General features: G+C 39.4%; 1 protein-coding gene across 2 annotated transcripts in view; it reads left to right on the top strand.

Moving 5' to 3' along the window:
* The first annotated feature begins 4,694 nt into the window (after positions 1–4,694).
* The window catches only part of CEP128 (centrosomal protein 128), a 436,342-nt gene continuing 429,859 nt past the window's right edge, over positions 4,695–11,177 (top strand). Inside the window, exons 1-2 of one of the 2 annotated variants that reach the window (XM_032624894.1) lie at positions 4,695–4,853; positions 6,679–6,835. The gene's annotated coding sequence lies outside the window, so the exon portion shown is untranslated. The remainder of the gene's footprint in view (positions 4,854–6,678; positions 6,836–11,177) is intronic. The other variant, XM_032624895.1, reaches the window with a different exon arrangement.

Genomic DNA, 11,177 nt, shown 5'->3' with positions numbered 1-11,177 from the left:
GGGTTTGTAATCTGTGTAATTGCACAGGGCCCTGCACTCAGAAAGACCTTGATCTTAGTTTAATGCTCTGCTGTTGCCATTTTGACATCCTTAATCAGTTTTGAACAGGGCCTCATGTTCTCATTTTGCACTGGGCCTCACAAATTATATAGCCAGATCTTCCTTATCTGAGGATCTTTAGGCTTAATGCTTAAGAGTCAGGAAGACGCTATTCTTTTTCTTCTTTTTCTTCTCTTTTGCCTCCTCTCCCTTTCTGATTCCTGTGGTCACATCCCTTCTCTGAGCCATAAGCACAGCACAGCTTAGCTGGCTGAAACGGAGGTGGGTGGTTGAGGGAACCAAGCGGACAAGAAAATACTTGGGGAAAATTTGGTTAGTATTTCAAATATATTTTCTTGTCACATAGAAATAATCAGTTTTCTGCTGTTATTTCACAGTAGCATGAGTTTGCAAGCTATGGGTAGAACAAACTTCTGCCCTTTCTACTTGAAATACCACTGCCTCTGTCTGCCACACAACAGCAGAGTTGGGTTGTGAGGTTCATGTCAATGCTTTCAGGCTAGCCTCATCCCACAACCTCTTTATTGATTAGCCTATCTAGATGTTTAATATTTGGTGTGGTTCAAAAGGGTTTTTGATGAAATTGCTCAGAAAAGCTAGATGTGGCATTAATACCTCAAATCTCACAGGCTGGACAGTTAGGCGTCACCAGTGTAATCTTAGTCAAGGCTCTTTGAATTTTAGTCAGTAGAACTTAAGCTTCAAAAGGGAAATCATCACAAGGCAACATGTCTATTCTTCATTCTAAGTACCTAAAACAAAGCAATAAACAAGGTCCCAATGTTCATGGAACTAACATTTTAGGATATCATAGTGTATATCAGTTAAACTGTATTGACTGCTTACTATGGGCTAGGCACTGGGCTAAATCCTTCACACACATTAATTAATTTTATCCTCAAAACAACCCTACACATTATGTACTATTCTTAGCATCCACATTTTGCAGAGGAAGAATTGAAAGCACAGAGTGATTAAGTATGTGCTTGAGGTCACACAGTTGATAGGTATTATAGCTAAGATTTGAACCCGAGTGGTCCGGCTCCAAAATCTGTTCATTTAACCACCTCCAGCTGCCTCTAGTGTATCCTAGGTCACAAGTACAGGATATACAGGTGGGAATAACACTTTTAATAATACAAGTGGGATTGGAGCCAGGAACTTGGAAGTTGTCCGGAAGCAAGGCCCTCTTCTCTTAGGCTTATTTCCTCTGGGGCTGCACAGTTTACTCCTGCTGCTTTACCCATTTGTTTCTCTCTCTCTTTCTCTGTGGATTAGATTTTTGTTTCTTCTTGAACACAGTTGAAAATGGTCACCTCCCTACGACAACTTCAGCTTGTACCTATACATCACGTAACAAATTAAATGCTTGAGTCCCAGTTTTAAAGGATAAAGAGCATAATTGGCCCAAATTATTTCAAGTATCTGTCCCTTGTCCAGCCACCCACGGTCAGAGAGATAGGGGCTTTGTATAATATAAACAAAGCTTCAGGAGCCCAATGCTATGGGTAGGAGCATTCCCAGTAAAGGTGAAATGTGGGTGAGGTATGTAAAAAATATCCAGCACATCTAATTTTATCAAGGTATTGTGTGGTGGGAGGATCACTGATGACACTAATCCTGAATAGGTACAATTTTGGGGAAGTCATGTGTTATGCACTGAACTGTGCTCCCCCATCCCATATGTTGAAGCTCTAACCCTCAATGTTACAATATTTGAAGATAGAGCCTTTAAGGAGGTAATTAAGGTTTAATGAAGTCTTAAGGGTGGGGCCCTAATCCAATGTGATGGTGTCTTTATAAGAAGAGAGACTCCAGGCAACTGCCCAAACAGGGAAAAGGCCACATGAGGACACAGAGAGGAAAACCATCTCAGGCCAAGGAAAGAGGCCTCAGGAGGACCTGAACCTGCTGACGTCTTGATCTTGGATTTGCAGGTTCCAGAATTGTGAGAAATCAATTTCTGTTGTTTAAGCCACCCATTCAGTGGTATTTTATTATGACAGTCCTAGCAAACCAAATACATCATGTAACCTCTCTGTGCCTCTATTAACATTGTTTGTGAAAAAAGACTATGCACTGCAGGTGGTAATCCTTGTGGGTTTTTCCGCCTCTAACTTCAGGTGATTCATCTTGACTATGGTTTTGGGGTTGGATAATGTGTGCCCACCATATCAGTTAAAAGCAATTAAGGTCATTTGGTAGTTACAGGCACATTTTGTGTAAAATCTATTTTTTTTTTTTTTGTGGTACGTGGGCCTCTCACTGCTGTGGCCTCTCCCATTGTGGAGCACAGGCTCTGGACGCACAGGCTCGGTGGCCATGGCTCACCGGCCCAGCCGCTCCGCAGCATGTGGGATCTTCCCAGACCGGGGCACGAACCCATGTCCCCTGCATCGGCAGGTGGACTCCCAACCACTGCGCCGCCAGGGAAGCCCAAATCTTTTTTTTTAAATTGGCTTTATTATTTTATCTCTTTTATTAAGAAGGAGAAAGAGTCTATGATCTGACTTCACTGTATTTTTTCTGGATATCATATCTGTGTTTTGAGAGCACATCATATGACAGAAAGCTGCTATAAATTTAATAATGTATTTTAAAATTTCTTCATCATAGTGAACTCAAATCTGATTCTCTATCCATCAGTCCCAGTTGTATACTCTGATTTTGCTTTTTTGTTGTTAATATCACTTTAAAAATGGGGTCCCCAGAATTTAATCCAATTTTCTAAATGTGGTTGAACCAGGGAAGAGAGGTTGTGGAAAAATCAGCTTTTATTAATTCATCCCAAGATTACATTAGCTTTTTTTGGGTAGTCATTTTTCCTGCAGTTAATCAGATATCAATTCCTCAGGAAGTTTTTTTTATGTCTATCTATAGAAACCTATGTGGTACTCTCACCTGGGTTTGTAATAATTTGTTTAATAATCTATTTCCCTCACTTGACTCTAACATGAGGGCAGAGGCTATGTTGTTTACCTCCTCATTTTTACTGCATCTTCAGTGTCTAATACAATGTCTGGATCATAGAAAGATTCAGCATACATTTGCTGAATTAAATGACTGATACATTTGAAAAATCAAAATGTGAATAAATGGAGTAATTATTATGCTTCCACATGCATATGGAGCAAGTTTAAGGCTGTTCTGAATCACCTTAATTTCAGGTGGAGCACATTCCTGAACACAACTTTGAGCAAATAGCTTGAAGATAGATGCAAGTACGTAGGCAGATCTTTAGAAGAATTATTTTATATTGAAGCTGAATATAAAATAAACTTTACCTCAGTGTTGTCCAGAGAAAATATTTGAATAATTCCAATATATATTATTTATGATTTTGTGTGCATGCATGCCCCGGTGGGAGTGGGGGAGAGAGAGAGAGAGACAGAAAGAGAAAGAGAAAAAGAGAGAGGGAGAGAGAGAGAGAGAGTGAGAGAGAGAGAGAGAAATATGAAGGAAGAGTGTGAAGTGAGGAAAGGCTGAGAAGAGAAATAACAATTTTAATAGGTTAAGATCCTGTAAACACAGGAGGGGCTTAGAATTTAGTGGAAGAGACCAACTGGGAAATGGATAATTATGGTACAGATTATTAGAATAAGGAAACTGCATAGTTTAAAAATGTGATCTGGCTCTTCTTGAGGTAGCCAGGAAAGCTGTCACAGATAAAGTTAAAATTGATTTTAGCCTTGAGGAGGAAAGAATCAATGCTCTTTTTGGCAGAGCAGAAGGAAACAAAGCTCCAGCTGACTAATTTGACTTTCCCGTCTTCGTAGCTTTTCCAAAGATCAATTTTTTGTCGAGGTTTTTATCATCACCTTTTCATGACTGAAACCAGCTTCTCTGAGTGGAATATGTCTCTCTCATGTTCTAGAACGACTGAGGTAGCAGCAGCCATGAAGTGACAGTCTCATATACCTTGGGTTTGCCATTAAAGAACTGTGTGGTTTTAGGCGACTCATTTACTCTTTCCAGGCCTAAAAGGTTTAATTAGATAATCTTCCCTGTTCGCTTCCAGTTCTAAGAATTTGTGAGCCTTTAGAAAAAGACATTGGGATTGACATATATACACTAATATGTATAGAATAGATAACTGATAAGAACCAGCTGTATAAAAATAAATAAATAAAATTAAATTTAAAAAGAAAAAGAAATGAAAAATACATCGGGTCCTGGTATTAAGGGGATTTTTACATTTCAGTGCTGGAAGTTACGCTTCCCTGTTCCCCAAGGAGTAAAAGAAACATAGTTTGTGTTAGTATTGCAGCTGCTTTGATTTTTTGGTTACTTTTTACAAAGTAAATATTTTAGACACTTCTGATTATGCTAGAGTCAGGGCTGAAGCAGCTCTCAGCTCATTATCTGGTGTTTGTCGCTTATAGGAGTTACTGGCCCTTTAAAAAATAAAGACCAGGGCAAGAGGGCGCGTCCGAGGACTCAGGTGCCAGCTAATTCGGCTTCTTCCGGAAAAGTCACCCCAAGGCCAGTCCGTATGGCATCCTGGGAAATGCAGTTTCTTTTGGGGCCGCACTGCCCTAGTAACTCCTTGCTTTTGAGCATGAGACGGACTACAACCCCCAGAGGACCAAGTTGGTAGCAGCGGGGCAACTGTACACTTGCCGCGGCTGGCGGCTAGTTCAAGTTGCCATAGCTGCGAGTCTGGGGAGAGCAGAGTCGGTTGCGTCGCTGCGTCCAGTCAGTTACACCTTCTGGGTCGCTGGTGGCCGCGGGAGCCGGGTGGGGGCCTCGGCAATGATCCGGCATTAAGGACCTGGGGTCCTCTTCTGTCTCAGGTACCTGCGCCTTCACCGTCCCCTCGCTCTTTCTTTACCACTTCCCTATCCTGTCATAGACGTTTTAGGTCCCGCTTCCCCTCGTCCCAGGGGTGGGGACGCCAAAGCCGCACGGAGATCTGGGGTAAGGCCGTGGATGTGTGGTGTGTGTGCTAAAGTTGGGGGAGACGGCGTGCCTGGCACCCCGACGCCCCCCTCCCTCGGTGTGGGTGTCCACAGTCAGGTCCTGGTCAAGTCATGCAGGGAGTTTGAACTTCGTTGTTCTCTTTTGAGAGCAGCTTGTCCTGCACTAGGAGCTGTGAAGCTTGAGCTGTCAAGGAGTTTGGCCTCGTTCTGGCGTGTACTTGCCTGGCCTGGGATATAGTTGGACGTTTTGTACACGTTTAGAGTCACAAAATTTGCTACCCTTGGGAACGCTGTATCAATGACTTGTCTTTCCTATGCCAACATGGGAGTTGCCCCAGTGTCAGCTATTTAACAGACCCGTATTTGAGTTATTTCGTAGAAACACCTGACATTGAATTCCAGCTGCATCCTTTGTCGGTTTGATGAAGCTCAGTCACCGCCGCGGACATCTTGTAAAACCGCTTTGTATCCTTGTGCCAAGTATTACGTAGAGTATCTATCTAACACAGGGCCTGGGCCATTGGGAGTGCTCAGTATTTGTTATTTATTTTTATTAACTATACAGAGCTGTGCTAATAGAAACATAGTGTGAGCCACACTGCAAGGTGAAATTTTCTAGTGCTCACACACACTAAACAAGTAAAAAGGAGCTGGTGAAATTTCTTTAAGTAATTGGTTTGGCACCAAAATGTTTTCATTTCCACCTGTAGTCAGTGTGAAACTTGAGATATTTTACATCCTAAAAAACTTTAAAAAATGGTGCTAAGTATTGCATCTAGATTACATTTATAGCACATTAGCCACATATGGCTAGTGACTATTGTATTGGACAGCACAGATAGAAGATTAAAATTTTGGTAGTTTCATGTTGGCACAGAAATTTGGGGGTGTCCTGTGAGTCACAGAATGAAGGTAGTAGCTGCTTTGTTAAAAGAGTTAAACATGCATCATACCTGTGTCCTCTCTGCCATTGCATGACCTCTGGGTCAACTTGAACTCTCTCTTGACTGTATGTTTTGATTAAGAGAAATACCTTTTTTCTTGGAGTGGTTGATAGATGTATTCCCAGATCTATTTTTTCTGTGGACAACCAGCAGTTCTGTGGATAATTTTCAGTGGATTCTTACAGACTACTTTGAAAGGCGTCACAAAGAACTGAGAATATTTCTGTCCACAGCTCTTAAAACCAAGGCATTTTACTTTTACTTATTTAATTGGCAATACTAAATGTAGGAAGAGCTGGGCAGTTTATAAAATATTTCCTTTAGGAGTGCTAGCATGTAGTTCATTTACTGGCTTGGAATACAGTCGGGCCATTAAATTCAGAAGTAACATATTAATTTCGTTACCTGCCTTCGTTTACCCACTGAGAGACATGCTTAGGGATAGTACCTTTGGCTAGACTTGGGCTACAGTTCACACTGCGACATGCTCTAGCCAGCCCAAGGCAATGACCAGGTATGGGCGGAAGTCACCAGTGAGGAGTATGCTGGCTGGGCACTTGGGTGTGAAGAATTCCTGTGACTTCAGTGGGGCTTTTGCATGATCCAAGGAACATTTCTCTGTTCTCTGACTTGATGTGATATATTCTCTGCTGTGTACACAAACTGTACATAGGGTGAGCTTATTTTTATCTTTAATTGTTTAAAAAAAATTAAGGTTGTGGGTGTGTTTTACTCCTTGTTTCATTTATCTGTAGGTGGTTTGGGAAAAGTGTAGGGGCAAACCAAGATCGTCCATTTGACTAGGACTTTTTGCCCTGAATCTCATGAAGAAATGATAGGAGGCAGACTTACGTGTCTAAGAAGAGCACTGAGCTCAGAGGACAGCAACACAGAGTTTTGGGGGTGTGCTTTGTAAGTATGCTTCCTCCCTGAGTTTCTGAGATAACATATTTTTGCATATTTATAGTGGAAAAGAGTATGGCAACAAATAGGCTTTTAAGGAGCAAGAAACCCCTTTCTAACATGCAGTATCACAATTAATAGGATGGTTGTACATGCAGTGTTTACAGAAATTCAGGGGAACAAACTAGATACCTTAATAAAAGCAATAATAATGCACCTGCTTCTATTAGACAAGTATTTGAGAACCTGTTTTGTCTCAGGCCCTGTATTAGGCACCTTTTACATGTTGTATATAATACATTTATTATCCTTCTGTTTATTTTAGAAATGAGGCAATTGAGGCTCAGATAGGTTATTTGATTTGCTTGGATTCTGCAGCCAAAAGAGTGGTCTTTCTTCATCCCCAGGTCTTCTGACTCTAAATCCCAGTCCTGCCCACTACACAGAGGCCACATTGTGGTCTCTGATTGCCCTCTAATAGGGTTTGATTTGCGGTTAGTATTTTTTATATTGTGTACCATATAAGCCACGTTTCTTGTTATTCATCTCTTTAAATGTTCAAAGGCTTCTATTATCTTTCTTAGTTATTTTTTCAAGATATCAATATAATGGTCTTTATGTTATTGAGGTAAGAGGTAACTGTATCTGTGATTTCTATAAGTGTATGTATGCAACATAAATTGTCATTGATAATCAAGAGGATAGTGTTAACTCAGGTTTTGCATCATAGATTTAAAATTCGGGACACTTTAGCATTTTCACGTTTCATTTAGATAAAGGGCACTTAAACATGTAGGGAAGACCGATTGGGGTCTTGTCATAACACTTTGTCTAAGATAAATGTGTAAAAGGTTCTTAGAATGAAAGAATATTAGAGCTGGAGGGGCCTGTTAGGATAATTTAGTCCAGAAGTTTTCAACTGCAGTCTTAACACATTTGGGAGTAATATAAAAATAACCTAGAGTAGATTCACTGTAATCCATGTAATAATTTCACTGGGTTGATTCTAATATGAAATGTTTCAATATATTCATACTATTCTATAGTGTTTTTCTTTCTTGTAATAATGTACATATAAAATTTTACCTTGTCTCTTTTAACTGCTACATAGTATCCCAAATGACTAGATACATTTAATGTATCCCTTATCAGTGGATTTGTGGTTTTCTTTTTTTCTTTTTACTACTATAAATAATTCTGTCATGAAGCTCTTTTACCGACATCTACATCTAAGGGTATACATACATCTTATACATACATCTCCTTTTGTTTTTCTTAGGGATATAGTTATAGAAGTAGAATCTCTGGGTCAAAACATGTGCATATTACTTATTTTTACTTGCCAGATTGTTCTTTAGAAAAGCTATCCTAGTTAATATTCTTACAGCAAGGTGTGCCCTTGGTGGTGAGGCTTTTTTTCACAGGTACAAAACAGATAAAAAGGAATATCATTACTTTAATTTGCAATTCTTTAATTAGTGAAATAGAATATATTACATGTATTCTGTGAATTGCCTGTTTATCCTGTGGACCTTGTACTACTGGAATGTTCTTTTTTCTATTTTTTTAAAGAGATGATAAATTCTTTGGTTTTCATATAATCCAAATATTTTTCTGAGTTTTTACTTTAGTTCTTCAACCTTGTTTCTGGTGTCTTATTAATAATTATGAATAATCCTAAGAAGCTTCTCAGGTCTTTATCAGATATTTAGCACCTCCCTGAAATTCATATAACCCTTGATATATATCTGTACAATACGGGTACTTGGATTGTTTGGGAGATGGGAGTATTTGTGGTTACATGAATCCATTTAGCTGATGAACATTTAAAATCTACTTTATGAACAGTGTTTGCCATGAAACAGGTACTCATGAATGAATGAGCTCATAGATGAATGAATAGGTGAATTAAGGCTAAGCCTGAACTAGGCTTTTAGTGAAGACAGACTTCTTGGAAGAAGTGAACTATGATTATTTAAAAAGAAAGAGGGACTTCCTTGGTGGCACAGTGGTTAAGAATCGGCCTGCCAATGCAGGGGACACAGGCTTGAGTCCTAGTCTGGGAAGATCCCGCATGCCACGGAGCAACTAAGTCCGTGCGCCACAACTACTGAGCCTGCGTTCTAGAGCCCGCGAGCCAAAACGACTGAGCCCACGTGCTGCAAATACTGAAGCCCACGCGCCTAGAGCCCGTGCTCCACAACTGCAATGAGAAGGCTGCGCACTGCAAGGAAGAGTAGCCCCCACTCGCCGCAACTAGAGAAAGCCCGCGTGCAGCAACAAAGACCCAATGCAGCTGAAAATAAATACATAGATTTATTAAAAAAAAGTTAAATTGAAAAAAGAAGAGATAATTTTATAGATTGTAGGAAGAAGGAAAAAGCTCGATGGCGGGAGAGTGAAGGCTTTAAAATGGCAAAAACGGGTTAGCTTATGAGTGGTAATTGGTACATTAAAACAGTACTGAGAATGGACACAGATAGTAAAGAGCCTAGGTAATTTGGAGTGTGTAGAGCTTTATAGGACCAATAAATAATAATTGAGGAATGTAGGTAGCTGCAAATAGCAATGAGAAAGTGATTTGCAATAATTCAAGCAAACCTAGGTTTGATTCAGTTATAAGTTTTAACACATTCAAATGAATTTGAAATGATTATCCTTGTTTACTCTAAAGACATATCAAGTATTCTTATTTATACCGTTTTGCAGTTCAATCCATATTGTCTGAGGACTTAAGATAATTAATCTAGGCTATTTACTGCAAAAATTATTTCATCCAACAATTATTTAATTAGAATCACCAATTGCAAAGTCCTGTACTTTGAAATTTGTCTCTGGATTAATCAGACAGTGTAATAAGGAGAAGTTAATTGTAAATTCATTAAAAAATATTCCAGCTACACACCAGGCGCTATGGTCGGTGTTGAAATACAGCCATGAACAAAGTAAATGGAGTCTATGATGAGATGTAGAGACTAGAAGGGAGACAGACAAGTAAACAGCCAGTTAGCTATGTCTGGGCTGTGAGGAGTTGGTGTCCAAGGTGGGCTCTTGGCCCAGGGTTAAGGTGGGGGCAGTGAAGGAAGGCTTTCTAGAGGAAGTTTCCTCTGAACTGAGACTTGAAGGACAAGTAAGAGTTAGCGAAAGGAAAAGGAGTGAAAAGAATGTTCTAGTGGTGACTCCAGCATAGGTATAATGGTGAGATGAGCATAACATATTTGAGAAATTGAAAAAGATTCTGTGGCAGGAATAATTACGTACTATGGACATGTTTAATTATTGTCTTGCTATAAGTAGGGAACTATAAGTATGCAGACAGAGAAAAGATCACTTCTGGCTGGAGATGGAAGGCTTCGCTGAGATTGTATTATTTGACCTTTACCTGGAAAGATGGGTGGAATTTATATAGGTGGCAATGGTCGACAGCAGATGGCATTTCAGTCAGACCTAATGGCATTAGTGAGGGATGGAAGTGGTAGGAGAATAGCTGGTGTAATAGCTAAATGTAGGCCTTATATTTTCTATGATTCTTTCGTTAAGAGAAGGGTGGCTTGATTAGGGTCTTGAATTCCTGATTCAAGAACCTAGACTCAATCACATGGGCAGTGGAGTGTCAGTGAAGGTTGGAATGGATAGAAAAAGACTCAGAGAAACCATTATAGTGGCTAGTAATGAGTTAAGAAAAGTCCTGAATTATGAATGGCGCTGGTGGTAATGAGAAGGGATACATACATGGTTAGGAATCTGGGCCTTGAAGAAAGGCTCACGACACGGCTCTGCTGTTGGAAGCTGTGTAACCTTGGGTACCTCACCTAGCTTCTTTAAGCCTCTTATCTACATATCATGATGACAATGGTACTTACTTTGTAGGCTTATTGTCATTGAGCAAGCTGTGATGTTAGAGCATTAGCTATTCAGCATTATTATTTCAACTTTTGTTTTTTGAAAGTTTTTAAAATTGAGGTTCTTAAGTGGAGTTTACATCCATGTACTTGCAGTAATTCAGTGTTTCAATGTAACTGGTTTTATATGATATTGAGCTGTATTTTATTATAGTTGGATTCCTTTCTAATTCTATATCTTTAAAATTTTTATGTATACATTTAAAAATATTAAAGGAAACAGTTCATGGTACAAAGTATTCCAATCACCTTTTAAAAAAAAAAGAAGTTTTTGTTATATCTTGGAAAGAATATGTACATCATTCTTTTTACCCACTTTAAAAATTAAGAATAAAAAATACCAAACTCTTGAGTAATCATATTTCTAAGTACAGTAAAAAAGTGTTCCAGTTCATTATTATAGAGGAGTTAAAGGGAGATCTAAAGATATAAAGTAAAAGAAGAGTGGG

The sequence above is a fragment of the Phocoena sinus genome, chromosome 2, assembly GCF_008692025.1.
Source record: "Phocoena sinus isolate mPhoSin1 chromosome 2, mPhoSin1.pri, whole genome shotgun sequence".
In the NCBI taxonomy this organism is placed as follows: Eukaryota; Metazoa; Chordata; class Mammalia; order Artiodactyla; family Phocoenidae; genus Phocoena; species Phocoena sinus.
This window is presented reverse-complemented; position numbering and strand designations above follow the sequence as displayed.